This window comes from Dermacentor silvarum, chromosome 5 (assembly GCF_013339745.2).
Source record: "Dermacentor silvarum isolate Dsil-2018 chromosome 5, BIME_Dsil_1.4, whole genome shotgun sequence".
Lineage (NCBI taxonomy): Eukaryota > Metazoa > Arthropoda > Arachnida > Ixodida > Ixodidae > Dermacentor > Dermacentor silvarum.
This window is the reverse complement of record NC_051158.1, coordinates 69924427-69944346: the sequence shown is the minus strand read 5'-3', so window position 1 is coordinate 69944346 and position 19920 is coordinate 69924427. Positions and strand designations below refer to the sequence as shown.

The 19920-nt window shown below is 45.6% G+C and overlaps 1 protein-coding gene across 1 annotated transcript in view; it reads left to right on the top strand.

Annotated features, from left to right (window-relative positions):
• Nucleotides 1-19920, top strand: part of LOC119453466 (putative sodium-dependent multivitamin transporter) — an 87789-nt gene that overhangs the window by 1128 nt on the left and 66741 nt on the right. The window lies entirely within an intron of this gene.

Sequence of the window (19920 nt, the reverse complement as noted above, 5' to 3'; positions counted from 1 at the left end):
TACATCCGGTGCTGCGGATGACAGGCGAAGGCGAGAAGAAGGGCTGGACAAAGCCTAAACAGCTTAATGACAAGTGCGCACAAGTGTCAGTGATACACTTCCTCTATGCTGTAACATGCAAGGATGCGTATGGGCGTTTCATTGTTTCAGACGGAGACGCAAAAGCACAAGCTATTCACACTTACATGCTCAGCATGTCAATAATTTTATGGTGGACTCTGAACATTATTAAAACAGCGCTCATCGCCATTACTCATTTCATGTAAATTACCATAATTTATCAAGTTCCTTAATAATATGGTGTTGAATGGTGACCTATATGTCATCTTTTAGCGACCTGGCTCACCCGATCACAACCCTACAACACTTCCCTATTCATTTATATTAAAATCTAGATCAGTATACAAAAAAGTACGGCAGAGCTCATCTCCCGATGACTGTCGATGATAATGCGATTAGCATTCGTGTAAAGTAGCCACACGCCGTATTCATGATGCCAGGTTTATTTCCCAGCTTAATTATTATCCTGAGACTTCCATTGCTTTGGCTGTACGTGACATAATCAGGCGTCCTCCAATGTCGCTATGGCACTCATTTGCCGAGGTCACCTCGTGAGCATGGCGGCATGCTCACGACTGCCTGACGCTCTCACACTGACGCCGATGTCATGACAAGAAAGGAATAATGTCGATGCAACAACAAAAGCGGTCTGACTACAACGTCATGACGACAATGAGATGACGAGTTTTTGACGATGATGGGGCGACGACGATAGTATTACAACTGATGCATGATAGCTACCGGCTGTGTTCCAATACTCGCCTAAGATGGAAAAGTAGACGGCTAAGTGCACAGCGGCCATCTTAAGTCTCGTTCCAATTCTCACGAAGGTGTCAAAGTAGACAGCTACGCGAAAAGAGCATCGAAGCCAGAAACGACGCAGGCTACGTTCCTGTCCAAACAAGATGGCGGCTGAGCAGGATGCTTGGAAAACCGACAATAAGGTCGTCTGCGCACAACAAAACGTAGACGTGCTTTCCTACGCCGTTAATGTCAGTCACATCGTGTTTTTCAGAGGTTCGCCGGCGCAAGGACTTAAATTAATACAGAAATAATGCGTGCTTTTCTCCACGTTTTCTTGTCACCGCGAGGTGGCGTATCGTCGCAGACGCGTCTTTCATACTTCATTCAGACGGTTCGAAACGCGTTCCATTACATGGCCTCGAAGCTGTCTTGGCTGTCTCTTAGCTGTCTACGTAGACAGTCTCCGATGCTGGCCAGAATTGAAACACACGACACTGTCTCACGACTGACGACGCGATGGCATGGTAATGGCGGCATAATCATAACCGAATGATGACTGCATAATTATGACTGAATGACGAAGAACGAACGAAGACGACAGATCTACCAAGCCTGTGGGACAACAATGGGATGACGTTACTGAAATGATGACGATGGTAAAATGACAGTGTGATGAGGACGATATGAAAGTACTATGGAAATTACTGTGTGACCACGATGACACGACGACGACGGCATGGCGAGAGTCGAACGACGAAGTTCGAAGACGGCGATGGAACGAACGCCACGGCATCACGACAACGAATTCATCAGGACAGCCATTGACAACGACATGATAACGATGATAGTATGACAACGGTATGAGAGCAATCAGATGACGAGTGTAAACTACAGTATCACGAAGCCTATATGACGACATGGGCTGACGACGCGACTTGACGAGAGCGATTGGCAAAGCTGGAATGACGGTGACAGAATAATCATGACGGCATGACGACCACGAGCACATATCTTGTAGTCCAAGGTGGTAGTCAACTTGGACCTAGGTTGGCGTAAGAGGCTAGATAGATAAATAGATGTATAGATAGATAGATAGATAGATAGATAGATAGATAGATAGATAGATAGATAGATAGATAGATAGACAGACAGATACATAGATACATAGATAGATAGGCTCAAAACGCCTGAAGTAGGCAAAGAATGCTTATTGCAATAATAGCATTCATTACGCAATACCATTTTGTTATCGACCAGCGGCGAGATTTCCGCCACTAATGATAGTAGCCAGAGTGGTAACCACGCAACCTCCACCAGTCGTTAACGGCATCTCAGTAAGCAAGGTTTCCTGGATTTGTGCCTACGTCTTCTTCCATCGGTTTGCCCTATATTCTAGATTTACCGTATTTACTTGATTCTAACGCGCACTATTTGGAAGTATTTAATGGGGAATGACACGGCGGGTTAGATTAGAGTACGAAAAAAAAAACCTGCGACAGTGACAAGCTGTCGTCTTTGGCAATAACATTTTATTTAATCCAATATACATGGCGTTGCATTTGTGAAGAGTGCGATAGCTTCGTGCCCGCACCGGAAGTTTGTTCAGCTCTATTAAATTCTAGAAACGATAGTACGGCTACAAGGCAATTGGCAAATGTGGTATCTCAAACGGCACGGAAGCCACAGAAGATGGGATGCTCTGGACCGTTGACAGCGATAAGGAGGCCCACAGCAGCGTCGATGAGCGATGTCTGCCGTCCACATAGGTTGAATGCAATAAGCTTCCTTTATGACAAATGAGAAAATAAGGTCGCTATATTAACACGACACTTTACGCTGAATTATATTCCTGTCTTATCATCTACTGCTCACGACCGGCCGATCATTGCGATAACGCAGAAGGAACGCTGCTCGGACAACTGTCGAAGCACGGGAAGGAAAAGAATATGATTGATACATTATCCCGGCCGATGTTGTCATTACGCTCTCTTAATATCAGAGATTAGTGCGAACCTAGAACAGTGTTCATTCTCAATTTCTTGAAGTTTGACAGCCGGGGCTCATGTTACAATCGAAGTGAATTAACACAGGGGTGTACTGCACTATTCGTCACGTCATGATACGCGGCCTATGAGCAGGCACGAATTGCCGTCGGAAGATGTGTGTGGTACGAAACGGTTATTATGTGGAGTGTGTTGTGATTTGGAGGTTAAAATTTGAAGATATAATATATGGTCAATGTCGTGTGTTTTGGCCCACTGTTTTTTATCTGTAGGTATAAAAAGTGAAGATCAACTATAGAGGTGAGCTTCTATGTTACGCATTACGAAGAATGAAAAAGCTGTGACGTCCTGCGTCCTGTTATAGAACAGGGCATCGCAGTATCACGTAGTACCACTGCCTGCTCTGTAGAGATAATATTTTTGTGCGTGCATTTACTGTTCTGCTGCTCCTCCTCAAATAAATTATGTGCAAAAGTACACAAAGTATATTGTAGCACCTATTCAAGAGCCACTGAGGAGCCTCCACTGTATGCGTTCGCCAACATTTTCTGTCAAGCTCCGACCACGCCCGTCCTTAAAGTGGCGGTCCCACTGCGGTGGCACGAGCCCCCCGTTTTCAGTACTTTTGGAGAAACCGTGGCGGCTCTTCTACTTAGGATATAAAGTTGTGGTATATACCTTAAAAAGTTTATTTCTTGTAGATTCTAACTATATATAATATAAAGCAACTGATTAATGTGATTTAGAAATAAATGTTCAAGAACAAGCATGAGATACATGATTTGGCGCACTGTGTCTCAGTTGTGACCATCTTTAGAAGGAACTACCGCATTTACTGCATTGCGGCTTACTCTGTAGCTTAAGAACATATTTATCTATTTCCTAGATGCAGCAAAATAATTTTGCATTTTTGCTTTTTTTATAATTTACTTTTGAAGATTGCCAAATATCGCAACTTCTGTTGTAAGCAGCCCGGCGTGGGCTGCTTACAACAGAAGCAAGGTCAAAAGCTAAATTTTGCATAAATTAGAGTTCAAGAAAGTTCTATTTAGGAAGCAAAATTTCATTCATGTACCTTAATTAGTTTTAAACCGCAGCTTCGTAGCTTTAGTACCTTCCCGTAAAAATGGGCAAACGTAAAACCAGAATTCTAAATATTGCCGAATTTCGGCCGCATTATTAGGAAAACTAATAAAGGTACATGAATGAAATTTTGCGTCCTAGATGCAAATTCCTTCAGCTCTATTTATCCAAAATTTAGCTTCTTTGAGCGTGCAGTTGCCGGGCTGTTTACAACAGAAGTTTGCAATATTTGGCAATCTTCAAAAGCAAATTATCCAAAAAGTAATTTTTTTTTATTATTTTGCTGCTCTAGGAAATAGATAACTATGTGCTAAAGCTACGGAGCAAGCCGCAATGCAGTAAATGCGGTAGTTCTTTCTAAATATAGTCACAACTGAGACACAGTTCACAAAATCCATGTATCTCATGCTTGTTCTTGAACATTTATTTGTAAATCACATTAAGCAATGTTTTATATTATATCTAGTTGGAATGTACAAGAGTCAAGCTTTTTTATGGTATATACGACAACTTTATATCCTAAGTAGAAGAGCTGCCACGGTTGCTCCAAAATTACTGAAAACGGGGGGCTCGTGCCGCCGGAGTGGGACCGCCACATTAAAGAAAACGAAAACTGGAAAGAAGGCATCGGAAATAAAAGAAAAAAGTCAAAACTTGTTACTATATGCATGTGACACAAATTGTAAATTACGGCAGCCATGAAACTCCTTTGACAGAAGAACAAAAGTACTACATTATAACCGCAATACTTTAACCCCAACTTGTTTCCCTCGATGTTTGGGGCTAGCAAGAGCAACTTACGAGTACTAGCTTAAACTTCATTTTTTTCAAATCACAAGTTTCATTTAACATACCATGGTAGTAAATAAGGTCACTAGAGATGTGTGTAGTTACTTTGAATTATGGTTGTCTGGAGCGGGGGCGAGGTGCTCGAAAAAAATATATATATACCAGGTGCAGCCGTTTTTCAACCGAAATCTCACACACAATAGCCATTAGTGTGTGTGGAGAGCATCGGGACGACCCCCTCCACACATACGTATGAACGATAGCCGTGACGGCACTTCCAGTGGTAGCGCTCGCGCCCATAGCTGAAACGCTATACTCGTAGACATCATTCTGTGGCAATGAAGAAGAAACCATGGAGGCAAAGCGCGGGGGTAATAGCCCTTCCGAAAAATGTCTCACATTCTCATACGCGTTAGTTTACGCCAGCGACGAGAAAATATACGGGTCTAATTGACAACAGAAATATAAGACAGTATGTAATACTAAGTAATAAATTTGACTTACTCTCCTGGTTATATTCTTCTGCGTGTGTCCAAACGCGTAATTCTAGCACGAAAAAAGCGAATTTACTGTCAAACCCTGCTGGACTATACATTGCGCTTACAGTAACACGTGTGCGGAAGCTTCGCTCCTCTAGCTTTCCCTTCACTGCCACAGAACGTTTAGCACGAATACAGCAGCGCTTCCTACTTGACTCCTGGGTCACAGATCTTGCGAAACTTCAAGTTCCCCGTCGAGTGACCCAGTCATTGGCATGCTCGAGGCTTATCGCTTGAATATCCTCCGGAGGCCTGATGACAGCTCAGGGACATAATCGCTGTTCAAGTTGGCTTTCATTGCAGGCTAGTATGAGCCGAATATGACCCCCCTCCGGCCCACCCTTGCCTGTGACAACATGACAGCTGTAGCACCAGCCAAAGAGCACAGCATGCGTGCCCTATGAACAAAACTTTTACTCATGGAGGTCCGCCAAAAATATTGATCTGCATTGATAGCACGCGCACTCTTCAATGTGAACGAATAACACACCACGCAAAGAGGAGTAGGTTCGTTGTGTATTAAGTTTAACATTCCTCGCAAACTTCCAGGATTGGGCTGTCATCACTTGGCTCAGAGCCTCTTTTATGTTTTCCTTTTCTATTAAAAAATAGAGCTCATAGCAGTGGATGAAATGAGAAATATGGAATGACGTTATGACGAAATATGTACGAAAGCGATATAACTAAAATAACGCACAACTGAGACCTTCAGCACTGCCTATTTTATAGCAATTACACATTTGCGTCATCTACATGTCTACAATGTATACCTTTTACGAGACTGAAGTTCACATAGTTATGCAATTTGTGTAAAGTCTCATAATTTCGCAGCCCCATATAAACTTCAACTTTCGCCAGCTGCCAAAGTAAATCAGCTTTTCGTCAAAATAAAGCACATTTACTTCGATTCGTTCAAACAAAAGCTCAGGGAGGATATTTGAACGTTTGACGCGTCCCAGGGTTAGGAATTCTGCCTTCGGTGCGTAGATCGTCCTCGTTTCCTGGCTGACATCGGAAATTTGTGCTTGCTGTAACACTCAGAGACGTATTTCCAAAAATATGAGTATTGACTTGATATAAGAGCAAACCCTGCATGCATTAAAGGGACGCGCCGCGCTGCTGTGAAAATACGAGTGTACATGCCCTCATTGAGTTTGGCTTTGCCGGCGCAGCGGCGCCGAAGTGTGAACTCATAATGTGCGCAGGAAGAGAGTTTGACGACGGACAAAGTGCGTGAGCCACAGAGAACAACTTCCGTGTCTTGTGCAGAAAAAGCACAAGGCCTCTTTCTGTAGGCCTCCTTCTGTATACACACAAACAACTTGATTGAACTTGAAGCCATGAAACGATGGCAGTCATGCAAGGGAGGCGTTGTAAGATTGCTTCACGCTTCTCCTCTCACTGCGATTCACAGCAAACTTCAAATCCGAACAAAGATCAATACTTCAGAGGTTGCGCCGTTGTGCAACGCTCTCAGATCTCGGAGGTCGCACGGGCTCCAAAGTGCGACGGAAGGTGACGCTAGAATGCAGGGTTTTGGCGCCAGCTGTTGACAACTAAAATAGACGTAGCAGCAGCGGCTTTGCATCCGAGATTCTAAACTGTTATTTCCAGCGTCTCTGAGGCGGCATTATTGGCTGGCTGCCATCGCTCCGGCGAATCCGTTCCTGAAATAAGTGCGGCTGCCGTTCATTCAGCGCCGGCGGCGTGATTCTCGTCAACCGCGGCCGTTTGTAGACGTGAAAGCAGGTTTAGCACCCGGTGTCTCTCCCACCAGGACGAAGTTGTGAGCTCCAGGGCATGAAAAACCGAAGACAATCGATCATAGCAATTGAGGAGGGAAGCCTGCACTGCACCGTGACGACGGGAAACGAAGCGGCTTTCAGGTTAGTCGGAGAATCCGTTCGCCGGTTGGTCATGCGGATTCACCGGATGAGCGGTGTTTCCTTCGCTGCAGCGTTACGTCACGTGGCTCAGAAACGTTGCGCCTTTGCCAGCGTTGATCGTGGCAAATTGTATATGTGTATTCCTTCCTCTACAGCTCTTGCCGTTTCGACTCGTTATCACGCGTATTATTTGTGCATGTGGTAGTCAAACGGGAAATTATCGCTTTCAATGAGCGCTGAAAGTGTGCAGAACTGCGTGATGGGAAGCTGATTTTCTGGTTCCTGATTCTCACTGTGCTTCAGCTGCCAAAAGAAAATGAACGAAGTTAGTTGGGTGGCCGGGTATTTAGCACACGTGTCACATTGAACATGTTAACGCTACGGCCCCACAGCAGCTCAGTTGGGTAAAATACATGCGCGAATGCTTTAGGCAAATGCGGCTCGTAATCAGAGTCGCATAATTACCGCGCCGGTGTGGGAGGATGATTTGCTGGTTCGACGATAGATCGCGCGAGCGAGGGTCAAGGCCCGAAATACAAATCAAGGGGCACGTATCAAGCCGTTGGCCTTGATGTTTAATGCGATTGAGTGATTTATGTAAATTGCTCGTCCCCTTGATCACAGAGTCATCGGACGCCCTAAGTCTACCTTGTTTCCGAAAACCATGCATCCGCGAAAATTAAATTGTGCCGCACAGTCCATGTTATAAATGGACTTATGCGGCAGCAGGAGAGCATCATGAAGGAGGTTGCATGAACTACTGAAATGATGCTCGTAGTATTCTTTAATTCGGCATAATCAGCGACAAATAAGTTAAAGAAAGTTGTCGTTAACGTAATCAGAGCAATCTAATATAATTTGTAATAGTTATGTACAACTATATCCGGTGAAATGTGTAGATAAAAGCCTGCTGCCCTTTTGTCAGAATTTTAGCATAGGATATTTGTGTATGGGTGGAGGTGACAAAGGTTGAGGAGAGCTGATTTTCAAGTTCAGCAAAGTCTGATTATTCCTAGCTTCAGCAAGCAATACCTTATGTGCGTTTTCCTACTTATTTCACGATGTAGGGTGTAAAAAAAGTATACCATATATACCGTGACGGCAGGTTCTTGAGCAAAAACTAGAAACGTGGACAGGAGACTTAACAAACACAAGCGGAAAAAGTTCAACTGAATGTTATTGGCGAAAATGGTGAAGTTAATAAACGGACGTACGTTCTATGCCCTGCATCCGGTTGGTAAAACAACGAAAGAAAAAACAATTCGTCTGGCAATAAATACGTAGGCCAAGCAGGAAGTTACCTAAATGATAGACTTTGGGAACACGACTACAATGTACACAGACCTGTTGAAGCACACATCAATTGCATTGACGGGATTTCGTTTGTAAGCCGATTTTCAAACGATGCAGCGGCGCTCGCAAAGCAGCCCAACCAGATGACTAGAGTAACTATTGAGACTGCAGAAATTAATCGCCTGGGATTTAAATGCATCAGTGCGGCGTCGATAAGGCTGCCACAACACAAAATAATATGAAATATCTATGACACGATCCATGAATAAAGAACTAGCATTACTAGGTACGGGTAAGGCACACACAAATTCTTCGATATGTACAGCACGTGTTACAGTTATCGTTTTCCACTTGTTCGTTCTTTTTCTGGTTCTTCAACCGGATGCACATCATACATCGTCTGTGTGTATAACGTCACCATCTACGCCAATAAAATTGAGCTGAAAGTTTGCGCTTGTATAGCGTTGTGTTTGTCAACTTTCATGTCAACGTTTCTACTTTCAGCGCAGAAGCTCACCGTCATGTCACGCTGCCAACTCACCCAAGCCAGTGCCCTAACCATGTATACCTCGCAAAACTTCACAAACCGTAATAAGGGCGCTCTCTACGAATTCACAATCCCGGATCAACCAATGGCAAGGAGTTTTTATTTCTGGGAGCTAAATAGACAAAATTGTGGTTACTCTACCCTCGGTTGCGTCAGAAAACGTTGGGCCGGGAAATGCTATGCTTCTTATACCTTCGATTGTACTTATGACTATCATCTATCGCCTCAGCGGACGATGCCGGTGACGATCAGGCATGCTATAAACCATTGTTTTTCATGGGCGCCGCCATATAGGCTCCCTTCAATGGTCAGGCGGCGCAGCGATCGGCTCAGCCGAGAGCGCCGCCGTGTCAGTTCCGCGAAACACCGAGGCGGCCACTTCTACGAAGTCATGCTTCTGCGGCGCTCATTTGAAACAAGTCGGGCGTTCTCAACTGTGGTTTTTAAGGCAATTGAAAACATTGAGGCCCATTTTCGACCACCGACACTCGAGAAAGGACGTCAACTTTACGACAACCATGTATTTCGTGTCAAAAAAGTAAACAGGACGGACATCGCAGCAAAGTTCTTGTCACGACAAATAAAGCACGTTTACGAGGTCGAACTCAAAGTAAGTTAACAAATAAATAATTTATTCCGCTTAAGTGGGCAAATACGGCCGTAGACGTTTTTCAACTTTCATTTGTAGCTTCAGTAACTTCGAGCGTGCCTTGCTTATCACATTTGTCGAGGTTTTGGCGAGTTGGACGGTAACTTGAATGATTCTTTATGGCGCTTTTTTCTCCGTTGACAAAGTGCCTCGAGCATATTCTGGTGTTGTCATTCGGGCTCCAGTGTGAGAGGTCATCACCGCTGAAACATAACAGAGAGCAATCAGCTGACACTAAGCAACACCAAGACTGAACAAATGTGTGCTAGCGTGCGCGAGAGAAGTGCTATTTTGCGAATACTCGATGTGTGCTGCGGTGCTCTCCAGCCTTAGTTATGTTGTTCTAAACGCGAGAAAACGTCGGCATGAATGAGCCCGGTTTCAGCAGTCGCGTCTTGATCCAGGCGCAGAAAGGAGCTGCACGTTGGCTTATTAATGTACAACAAGAACTACAGCGCGTACAAAGGTCCAACGCGGAGCGCTTACGAAGCTAGATTTGACACATAACAACCACTGCGCATTTGTTTTGGAGCGAGACTAGCTCAACAATTATCCAAACCAATTTACAGCAGCGGGAATCAGATCAAGCGTGTTTATGCAGTTGTCGCTTTATTGTGCGTTTTCTTGGATGCTGCCTTGTGTTTTTTTTTTCTTTTTTTTTAATTTTGCGTTGGCGTCATAGTTCAACAGAAATTCGCAAGAGCGACTCTTCCTTGACGGCCCGAACCACGACGATCCACCTTCAGCCACCGGGTTTCTCCCCACAGCCTCGAAGGGAAGCGGCACAATTTGATGCCGACATCGCCTTCGCGGTTGTGAAAATACCTAAAGCAGCAGTATATGCGCATGTTATTTTTGTTCACACTTCTCACGGAGGAGCTGCCGAGTGGTCGCGGTGAATCCATTGAAAAATCTGAAAAGGAAGCTTTCAGGCGCGCCTGAGCGCTGTACGGACCAAGGTGGAATGGCGGTGAGGGCCTACTCGCGGGTGCTCACCGCCGCTGCTAGGTGGCGCGACATGTACAGCCAAACTGCATTGCAGGGTGCCTATAGCGTAGGCAGTGGCGCCATCTATGGGTAGTCGGCATGCTGGCTTGGACGAACGCTCCGTGTTGTATGCCAGGTATACGCTCAGCAGCAGTCCTTGGTGGTTGTTCTTGCGCACCCGCGGTCTGTTTCGTATGACGTGGCGTCTTCTACGTGGGAAACGGTTCTTTGAGACGTACTGAAGGGGCAGGGGCGTAGCCAGAAAGTTTGTTCGGGGGGGGGGGGGGGCGTTCACCGGCCCGACCGGGGGGGGGGGGCGGGCGGCAAGCTTCTGCTTTCCTCTACGTCACGTGATCGATAATAAATATCGGTAGTTTAAGCAGACTCTATACATGTATATCAAAGACATGGGACCGCCCCCCCCCCCCCCCTCGCGTGTGCGTGTGCTTGTGAAGAAATTAAGTAAAAAGTAAACTAAGCTCAGTAAATACAGTAAGTACGACAGGTACAATGGGCGTTTGGAGCAACGGTCTCATCGCGCCACTGAATGGACCTGACTTCGAAAACACATCTTTGAGACGACCCGTGCGATCGGAGAAGACATCATTAATTGTTAATTTCCATTAAGCGTAGATGGCGTCGTCCTCGTCAGGGCGAAGTGCGTTTCACAAGTCAAGGACGGCTATACGCGTGAAAATGCACGTGTGACCAGGCTATAATTACTCCCATAGCAATAGCTTGTTCGCTGCGTCTTTGCGCTAGAAAACTTAAATACGCGCAAAAACGCGTAAGGCATTTTTTTTTTTTCGAAGCTTTCGTCGCCCTACTCCCTCATACGAGAGGGTTGCATTTCCTGCGGCAAGTGCATGGGCCGCTGTGTCTTCCGCTGTGTGCGAGCGTGCAGCCGTCATTTGCCTTTACGACAACAGATTCATAATGGTACAGGATATTTCACCGCACAGCATAGATATGGCATGTGTACGCATTTTAAGTAGTGCGTGCAACTCATTTCTGCTTCACTTACGCCGGTGCAAATAGGAAGCGGCCTCGTACCTCACAGAATCTCGACTGATTGGTGTACTAGTGATGCAGGAATGAACTCTGGTCTTGTTCAGTGCATAGTGCACATAATAAATTTCTCAGGGCGCGTGAACTCCGACGAGAACTGTCAGCGCCTGCAACTAGAGTTTACTTACGCTGTACTGCGCACAGCAGTAATTCATGCTTGTCGGCTGTCTGTTTCGTGCATTCTGTTGCGAGTCGGGGGAATTTCACTGCTGTCATCAACCCCTTCGTGTGTACATTGCTGGTTTGGGATTCCACAACAAAACAGCAACTACCAGCCTTCCATAATTGCTGGTTTGGGATTCAACAACACAACAGTAATTACAAGCCTTCCGTAGGGGCGCAATCGCAAACAAGAGACGTTTCTCGCGCAGGCTAAGCCTACGTTCACACTTGGGAAGCGGCAAGCGGGCAGAAAGGCCAAAGCGGCAGGAAAATTTTTTCCGCGCCGGTCCAAGTTGTTCACATTTATTTGTTTGGTACCGCTGCGGCCGCCGCTGCCGTTTTCGTCCAGATCCATCTCGTCTGCGTACGTTTCTCGGCGTGGTGGCTCTCATTATCGCATTATTTCGAGCGGTATGTTCATTCTTTGACCCACGTACCGTCATCAAAAGTGATCATTTTACGCAACTTCACGTGTCATCTGCGACCTTCGGTAAGTTCCTCGTTGGCGTTCCGTTATTCTCACACGGGCGCGGTAGCGCTGACTCACAAGTTGTGCCTAGGCGCCCCTGTGAAGTGGTTTAAGTCGGCAAGGCCGGAGTTTCTGCTAGCGTTGAGGCGGACGGAGCACCCAGCGCGATGTTTGCGCACTTGTTAATTTGAGCCTACAAAAACTCGGAGTCCAGTTGTGTATTCCCGAAAGTTTGTTTCACGAATGTGACCTTACCGCAGCATTCTCGCCGTAATTCTACGATGTAGTGTAGCAGCAATGAGTAGTTTCGAAACCTATGATAATCCTAACAACGTGGGTGCCATTAGGCAGCCGAATTAGCTGCGCAGTTAACTTTGACAAGCATTCGAATTGTTATTTGCAGATACATTGCGCGGCTGCCTCGTTTGTTGGACGTGGTTACCGTCTACAAAAAAATGCTTAGTAATAGCAACATACCGCACTGTGTGAATCTCACTTGTCGAGTGGTCGAACGACCCGCTGAGGACTGCGCTATCGTCCGAAGCAGTATTATATGCTGGGTGATAGATGCTTGTTCTATGTAGCACATAGTGGCAAGCATGTAGCACGACCGTGCGAGGTCTTATTGCGCCGTTACCCAGTATTTTCTGTTGTATTTTGTTTTAAGTTTTTGTGCGAAAGAAGGGGAATTCTTTTTCGGATTATTTTTATGTGATCCCCTTTGGATATTACTGCTGCACAGGGCAAAAAAGCAATGCTGAAGCACAAAGCATTGCTTTGTGCTTAACATTATATGCATCATGCTGGTTTACTAACTGCAGGGATCAAAAACAGCAACACCATCGGCCTCATACGGACGGCCAACGTAGGCACAGCATGGATATGTTATGTCTACTATAGACTTGAAATTCGTGAGAACGCTGCTGGCGGCTGACGCGAATGTTTTATAACGATTACTGCTTAGATATTTCATCATTGCATTCGGTAGGTGGTAAACGTGCAGTATTATGTTTTAGTTACCACGCCAAGTGATCAGGAAGTTAGAGCATTTTCCTATTGCGGCGCCAAAAGGCTACACAGTGGCTCTTTGACGACGTTGTATGATCTGTCGTCACGTAAATTTAACGGAGAACGAGTTAAAACATCTCCAGATCGTTCCGCAGCACGCGACGGCAACACATTGCAGCAGCGCAGCGCCGGCTCGCACAAGCTAGAGAGGAGAAAAGACTCGCCTTGCGCCCTTTCCTCCTCGCCCGATGAAGAAGTCTATAGCCAGTGGCGAAGTCAAAAGAGCATGTAGAATGCAACTGTTGTTTAAGCTGGCGTGGTAGTATTTGGTGAATGCCTCATACTGTCACATCTGTAATAGGAACCATGGCATATTTAGCATACCCCTTTATGGTTATTGATTTCTTTGATGTCAGTGTACATGTATTGCCCGTCTCTTCCGGAAATAGATAATGCGTGGTCAGCGCACATGCGGAGATTGCATGTGGGCTTCTATTTGACCATTCTTGTCGGGCTAGAATAGTTTTCATTAGATTTAGCGTTCCACTTCAACAGACGCCGTAGTGGGTGGCTCTAAATTCTTTTTTTTTCAACCTGTTTTTTTTTTAGAAGTGATAATAAAGGAGACGTGGGCGGCATGAAGTCGCAACGGCTCGATTGTCCGTCACTTTACAAACAAAATTAAATCAGTAAAGGCAGAAAAAAGCCTTGAATACAGTGAAAGAGTCCAAGAAGCCACTGAATTTGTATAAGAACACGCACAAACGTGCACACGCATGAAGAGTTCCATAAATCATTGGTGTTGCCGGACGAGTGGATCAACGCAAAAACACGTAACTTGCATCATCAGGAGATCTTTGATGTGAAACTAATTAAAGTTGCATACACGAGGGTTTCTGCCATCCACTGTGTAAGAATACAGCTTCACGGCAGGAGGTCACGAAGCCGATGATCTTGGGCTAATCAGCAAACCGCCACAACAGTCACCATGAAGGGTGCCGAACACTTTCATGGCACCTTTACAGCACTTCGACAGCTACACAAATGTGATGGAGGCAGCTGCCAAGCTGTTTAGAGTGCGACCGTTTTCCTTGCAATGTCCCATCGCGTTATTGTTACTGATTTATACTTTTATGCCCAAGAGAGACGGAGAGAATAAAGAACAGCTGCGTTTTAGGCTTATTTATTACCTTGTGAAGTCAGACCGTGCAGTCGCTTGGGGGTTTTCATGGGACCGTCCAGTCACAAGTTACCGCTTTTGGGTCCCGATCTTTTGTGCTTTGCCGTGTCTTTTACACATCTTTACCCTTTTAGGAATTTGGACCAATTATGACACACTAACATTCTATTATATTGAGCCAGCCAGCCAACACCACCTTTTCCTACATTTCAAATAAAAAAAAAAGAAATTGGCAGTATCGCTAATTTCTTTTTTCTATTTCCAAAGGGCCAATCACTGACTGTGATAACACGGCTTAGTATAGCGCTTGAGCCTCTCAGCCGGTGTTCTATCTATACGCGGTTCGAATTAACGCGGATGCAATACACAGTGGCGTACCAAAATTTCTGCCACCCTTAAAAGCTTTAAGACGTCGTGTAGGGCCTTTAATGACATCGCACAGGCGCCAATACGCTGCCCGTAAGAAACCGCACCAGTAAAATTCCATCACTTTCAAGTTTGAGCACTGTTATTATTTCGTACGTTTAATATTTAATAGTCTCAGAAGATGCAAGATAAAAGGTATGCTCTGCGAATTTGATGTTTTATGACATTTGTTTTTGAGCTGCCATTTGCAAAAAAACAAAAAAAAATATGAGGAACAATTTAGTCAAGAACATAATACCTGCTTTGAGCAACTTTGGGGGTTCAATAGTGTAGCAATATAATCCGCATATACGGCATGGATAAGCATACAGCGTACATATGCCGTAATATATGCAGAGCCCAAGGCGACGCCGACGGCGACGCCGATGGCGAAATTTCACCTGGGGTGTCCATATAGGCAATTGTTATCGAAATAGTACAAAATAGAAATTCAGGTTTGTATCAAGATTATTGTATTGCAATGTACACAATAAAGAAACAAATTAGAACACACATTTTGTTTACGCCTCCAAATTTGTGGTTAGGAAAAAAAGTATGACCTTTCATTGCGGACATAGACTGAGTGAAAAAGAAAGCCTAAGTTCATACGCTATGCCACAGTGCTTATAATGAAACCTGATTTAAACTTCTGTTGGAGGACTTCGGTAAGGCACTGCGAAGGTGTAGGGCCTGTAACGACATCGCACAGGCGCGAATACGCTGCCCGCAAAGAGCCGCACCAGAAAAATTGCATCACTTTCAAATTTGAGCACTGATATTGTTTTGTACTTTTCATATTTAATAGTCTAAGAAGATGTAAGATGTTTGCCGGAGACCGTGATCGGTTGGAAAGTACAGGCAGGTTTCACCTTAGATGTTTGCCGATGTTGATATGAATTGCAAGCAGCATTGTAGGGCAGGAGGGAGTGAGGGAGACCGGTCCCATAGAGGCGCCGATGGACACTGTCAATTAAGTTGGCTGACATGGTCAGCCTTGCATGCATTGAACGCAAGCGCGTTGGAACCTCGGGGCCACATGCATGACACTGGCGCAGGTTGTTTATTCGTTCGCAGCCGATGGCTGTTTGTGTTCTTAGAACAGCGCCGCTCCTTGCGGCAGGGACCGCATGGGATGGCGCTCTTCTACTGCGGTGCCCAAGATATATGGACACTTTATGGCAAAACGTACGTAACTAGAGGGTAAGCAGCGGCCTCACCGCGTGCATGTCGCTCAGCAGAATATAGGGCGTTCTTGTGGACTAACACAAACACAGGCATTGCCGGTGGTGGAGGCATGCCCGTCGTGGTGTGAGAGATACACAGTTTACACAGTCGAGCATACGTATGCAACGGGAGACCTGGCAGCAACTCGCGAGCGAGTACGATTCTGCAGCATGCCGGGGGTTACTGGTTCGCGGGGCATGCCATTGCACCGGGCCAGCTGCACCGAGGTGTGTGAACCTCGAGCAAGAGGGCCATGTGGCGTTTCATCTGTGTGTTCCAGAAACTGGACTAAAAGAAGGGGGCATTCACAGTTTTAATTCTTGATGGTTCCGCCTACTTTGGAAAGGAACTGATTGGTATAATGTGAGCGAGGCGACCTAAAATAAGGATACCGCCCCAATTTGCACGGCTATTTAAAAGAATGTGTAAAGATGAGAAGAGAGAAACGAGCGAGCCAATAATCGGCTGCACCCAGTCGATGTATGCTTCTTCTTCTTCTTCTTTCTGCGGTTTTACGTGCCAAAACCAGTTCTGATTATGAGGCACGCCGTAGTGGAGGGCTCCGGATTAATTTTGACCACCTGGGGTTCTTTAACATGCACTACAACGCAACCACACGAGCGTTTTTGCATTTCGCCTACATCGAAATACGATGTATGCTACTTTGTTCTAATAAACTATGTATTCCTCAGTTGGCCTACCTGAGTGCAAAGTGCGAAGACTCTCTGAAGAATCGTCTGTCTGGAAAATCTGGGAGAAGATACTGAACTCGGACGCGCGTGTAAACTACACCAAATTGACCTTCCCTGTGTTCATCATGAAGCTCGAAGAGGGCTTACATGACACGTGTACGCCCATGTATACATGTAAGACATGTAGGTGTCCACGCACGACAAGTTCAGGATCCTAGAGCTGGAAGTTATAGCAGTATGGAATGCCATCTTGAAGTTCGCATTTGTGGACTGCGGAATCCGTAGCTCAACTTTGGAGACTATCAAGGCAGCGCACAGCAAATGGTTGCGGTGTTGCTCATCGCCGATGTGAGTGAAAGCATACACAGAAAACGCACGACTCGGTCGTACAGATTTAAGACACGGTCAACGTCATCAGACTCGGTCGGTGTCATCATCGACCTCATCAAACCCTTGTAAGAATACAAGTGTTTCAGTTATATCTAAGTGGTGACAAAAAGAAAGGGTACGACCATCGCTCAGTTTGGCCACGGTCGCACGGAATTGGAGTGGGGGGGGGGGGGGGGACGCTGCAGCTCTAGAGTAGAGTAATGCTTATTCATTTGTAGCTCTTCTACGACAGCGCGCCGACATAAAATTCCTGTGGGAAAACATTCAGGTAGAAGTACTCTCTATGTCTAAGCGGTACTGTTATGTACGACAAAAATCCTCTCCGGGACCCTTTAGGTTACTTGAAGAAGAATCGGCTCTCCTGTTCCTTATCATTGCAAGTTAGTTATTGTGGCTAAGCAGCTAAAGAACTTGGAAGGGAGATAATTTGTACACTCTGGCGTTCAGGTTCACCCGGTTCGGAACGCTTATGCATTTCGGAATGGTTTAAAGCTAATAGCCTCCTTTGTCCCTTTCGGCCGTTTTCGCGGTAGGTCGGTGGTACGACGTTGCTCAGACTTTGGGGAGGGAAGGTGAGGGAGCAAGCCATCGGAAATGCTGTGTGTTCACAAGCAACAAAGTTGCGAAGAGGCCGCGCGTGAGCTCTCGCGCAACTATATATGGCGAGGAAGGGCGGGAAGAAGGGGGGGGGGGGGGAGGCGCATTGTCGATAGCTTGATCGCGCGTTCGCTGCGATAAGGCGAGGAAGCCAACGCGTACTCTTGTGCGAAAGAAGGCACTGAGGGAAAGGGCGCCTGTTCTTGGCCAACGGAGTAGCAGGGATAGGGCTGCAGAAGATAGCGCCAACCTTTCCTTTTATCATAAATACCACTTAGTAGTAAGGGGGGGCCGGGGGCGGACTATCGCCTCGCTCGCTCGTCCATTCATGAGTCTGTTCGTTCGGGCTATTCGCTTAGGTTGACAATCATCATTGATGGTTTCTGCGTAATTATTTTTTATCTCATAATGTTTCAGAACGTTTAGCGTTCAGAAGGCTTTCGCGATCGATGCAAGAATCCAAGAAATTTTTTTGCTGTATAAGCTTGCTCAATATTTGTTCTTTTCTTCGAGAATCGGACTACAAGTGGCTGGGCGTAATCTATGGGCATTGTGAATACGCTCATTAAGTGATCTTGCTGTAGAAGTATATTCCGCGAAGCCGCAAAAACAGGCGTTGTAACGTTGAAATGACGTCAATTGTGAGCTAAAACGCGCCGCAGAAGGCAGCTTTGAGGGAGCGGCCTCGTCCCTAGTTTGCGCTACAGTTATAGTTATCAAATAAAGCTGTAGTGTTGCCCTCATGGTGTCCGCGCAGAACTTTGACTCATAGCCTATTAGTCATTAATGCATTGAAACAGCTAACAAGAATGTATTTGTTTCACGCATCAATTCTTTCGGAATTTTCGCTTATATGACAACTTCAAACTTCGAGTTCTCGGAGATGCCACCGAGAACCAGTTGGTACATTCCGATTGGCCGCACTGCAACTGCAGCTCTTGTCCTCGCTTGTGCTCAATTAAGAAATTAACCTCAATCCAGAATTCATGCTTCTAGGTTCTGCATTTGATGTAGAATTTTGCGTGAACTACCGAACTTTGAGCACGATATTATTTGCGTAACAACAGCGTCATAGACGCTCGAACTATGTGTGAAAATGTGGACAGGCACACCTATATTCTGTCCTCGCAAAAGCTCCTTGACCTCTACACTGACGGTGTGACCTTGCTTCATGATACTGTACACCACATTGTTCTTACAGTGGGCAAACTTCCACGTTCACGCGGACATAGATTCATTCACCGAACAGGACGGTGTCCTAATGAAACGCTCAGCGAAAGAGCACCGTTACGCATGCTAGCACGTTGCACAGCCGCAGTGCGCAAGCATGTGCATGCGAGCCCCAGCAAGAACACCCCAATCACAATGAAGCTTGAAGTTCGAAGTTAATTTCAGGCAACAAGGAAAAAACAGAAACATACGCAGTTGCCTAGGTAACCGACGAAATGGCAAAAAAGCCTGACAGGGCGCGTGCCCCCAAAAACCCAAATTCACTTCAAAAATGGCACAATGCTCAGTGTTACAATTTCACAAAAGCTATAACAGTGCAGAAACAAAGAAGAGTAGCATAAGACACAAGAAGGTGTGTACAGTAACGCTTTTGTACGTAAATATACGGAAATAACAATTATTACATTTAAGTCTTGAATGCAAGTGAAGGACCGAAGAAAAGGGAAATAGAGCGTTCTAAATCCACGAAACCGATAGTTGAACAAGCGCTCCATGTATTGCGCTGACCAAACAGAGAAATCAACTACCGCGCATGCTTCTACTTGGATATAGCGCACCTGTGCCTACAAAGAATTTATTTGTTCACTGATATTTTGCAAGAGGAGCTGCAGAATTTAATAATAAACAGGTCCCTTTTTGCTCCGTCTATGACTTTTTAGGCCCATTTGATGCATGCTTCAGCACCCCTCTAGTTACAAGGGCTTTCCATGAAGTGTCACTGGCGCCATTTGTAGCCTTGCTAACCTCTGGCGTGTGCAATACTGTGGGCATGCACCTCTCACCGCCATTCTTTCCTCGACAAATATCAAATATCGCGTTCGTCCTCGTGACATTTCGGCGTCGCCATTGATATCTGCGTTTCGGAATGTCTTGTGAATCGTACAGTGCAAACACGTAAACATTGTGTCACATTCA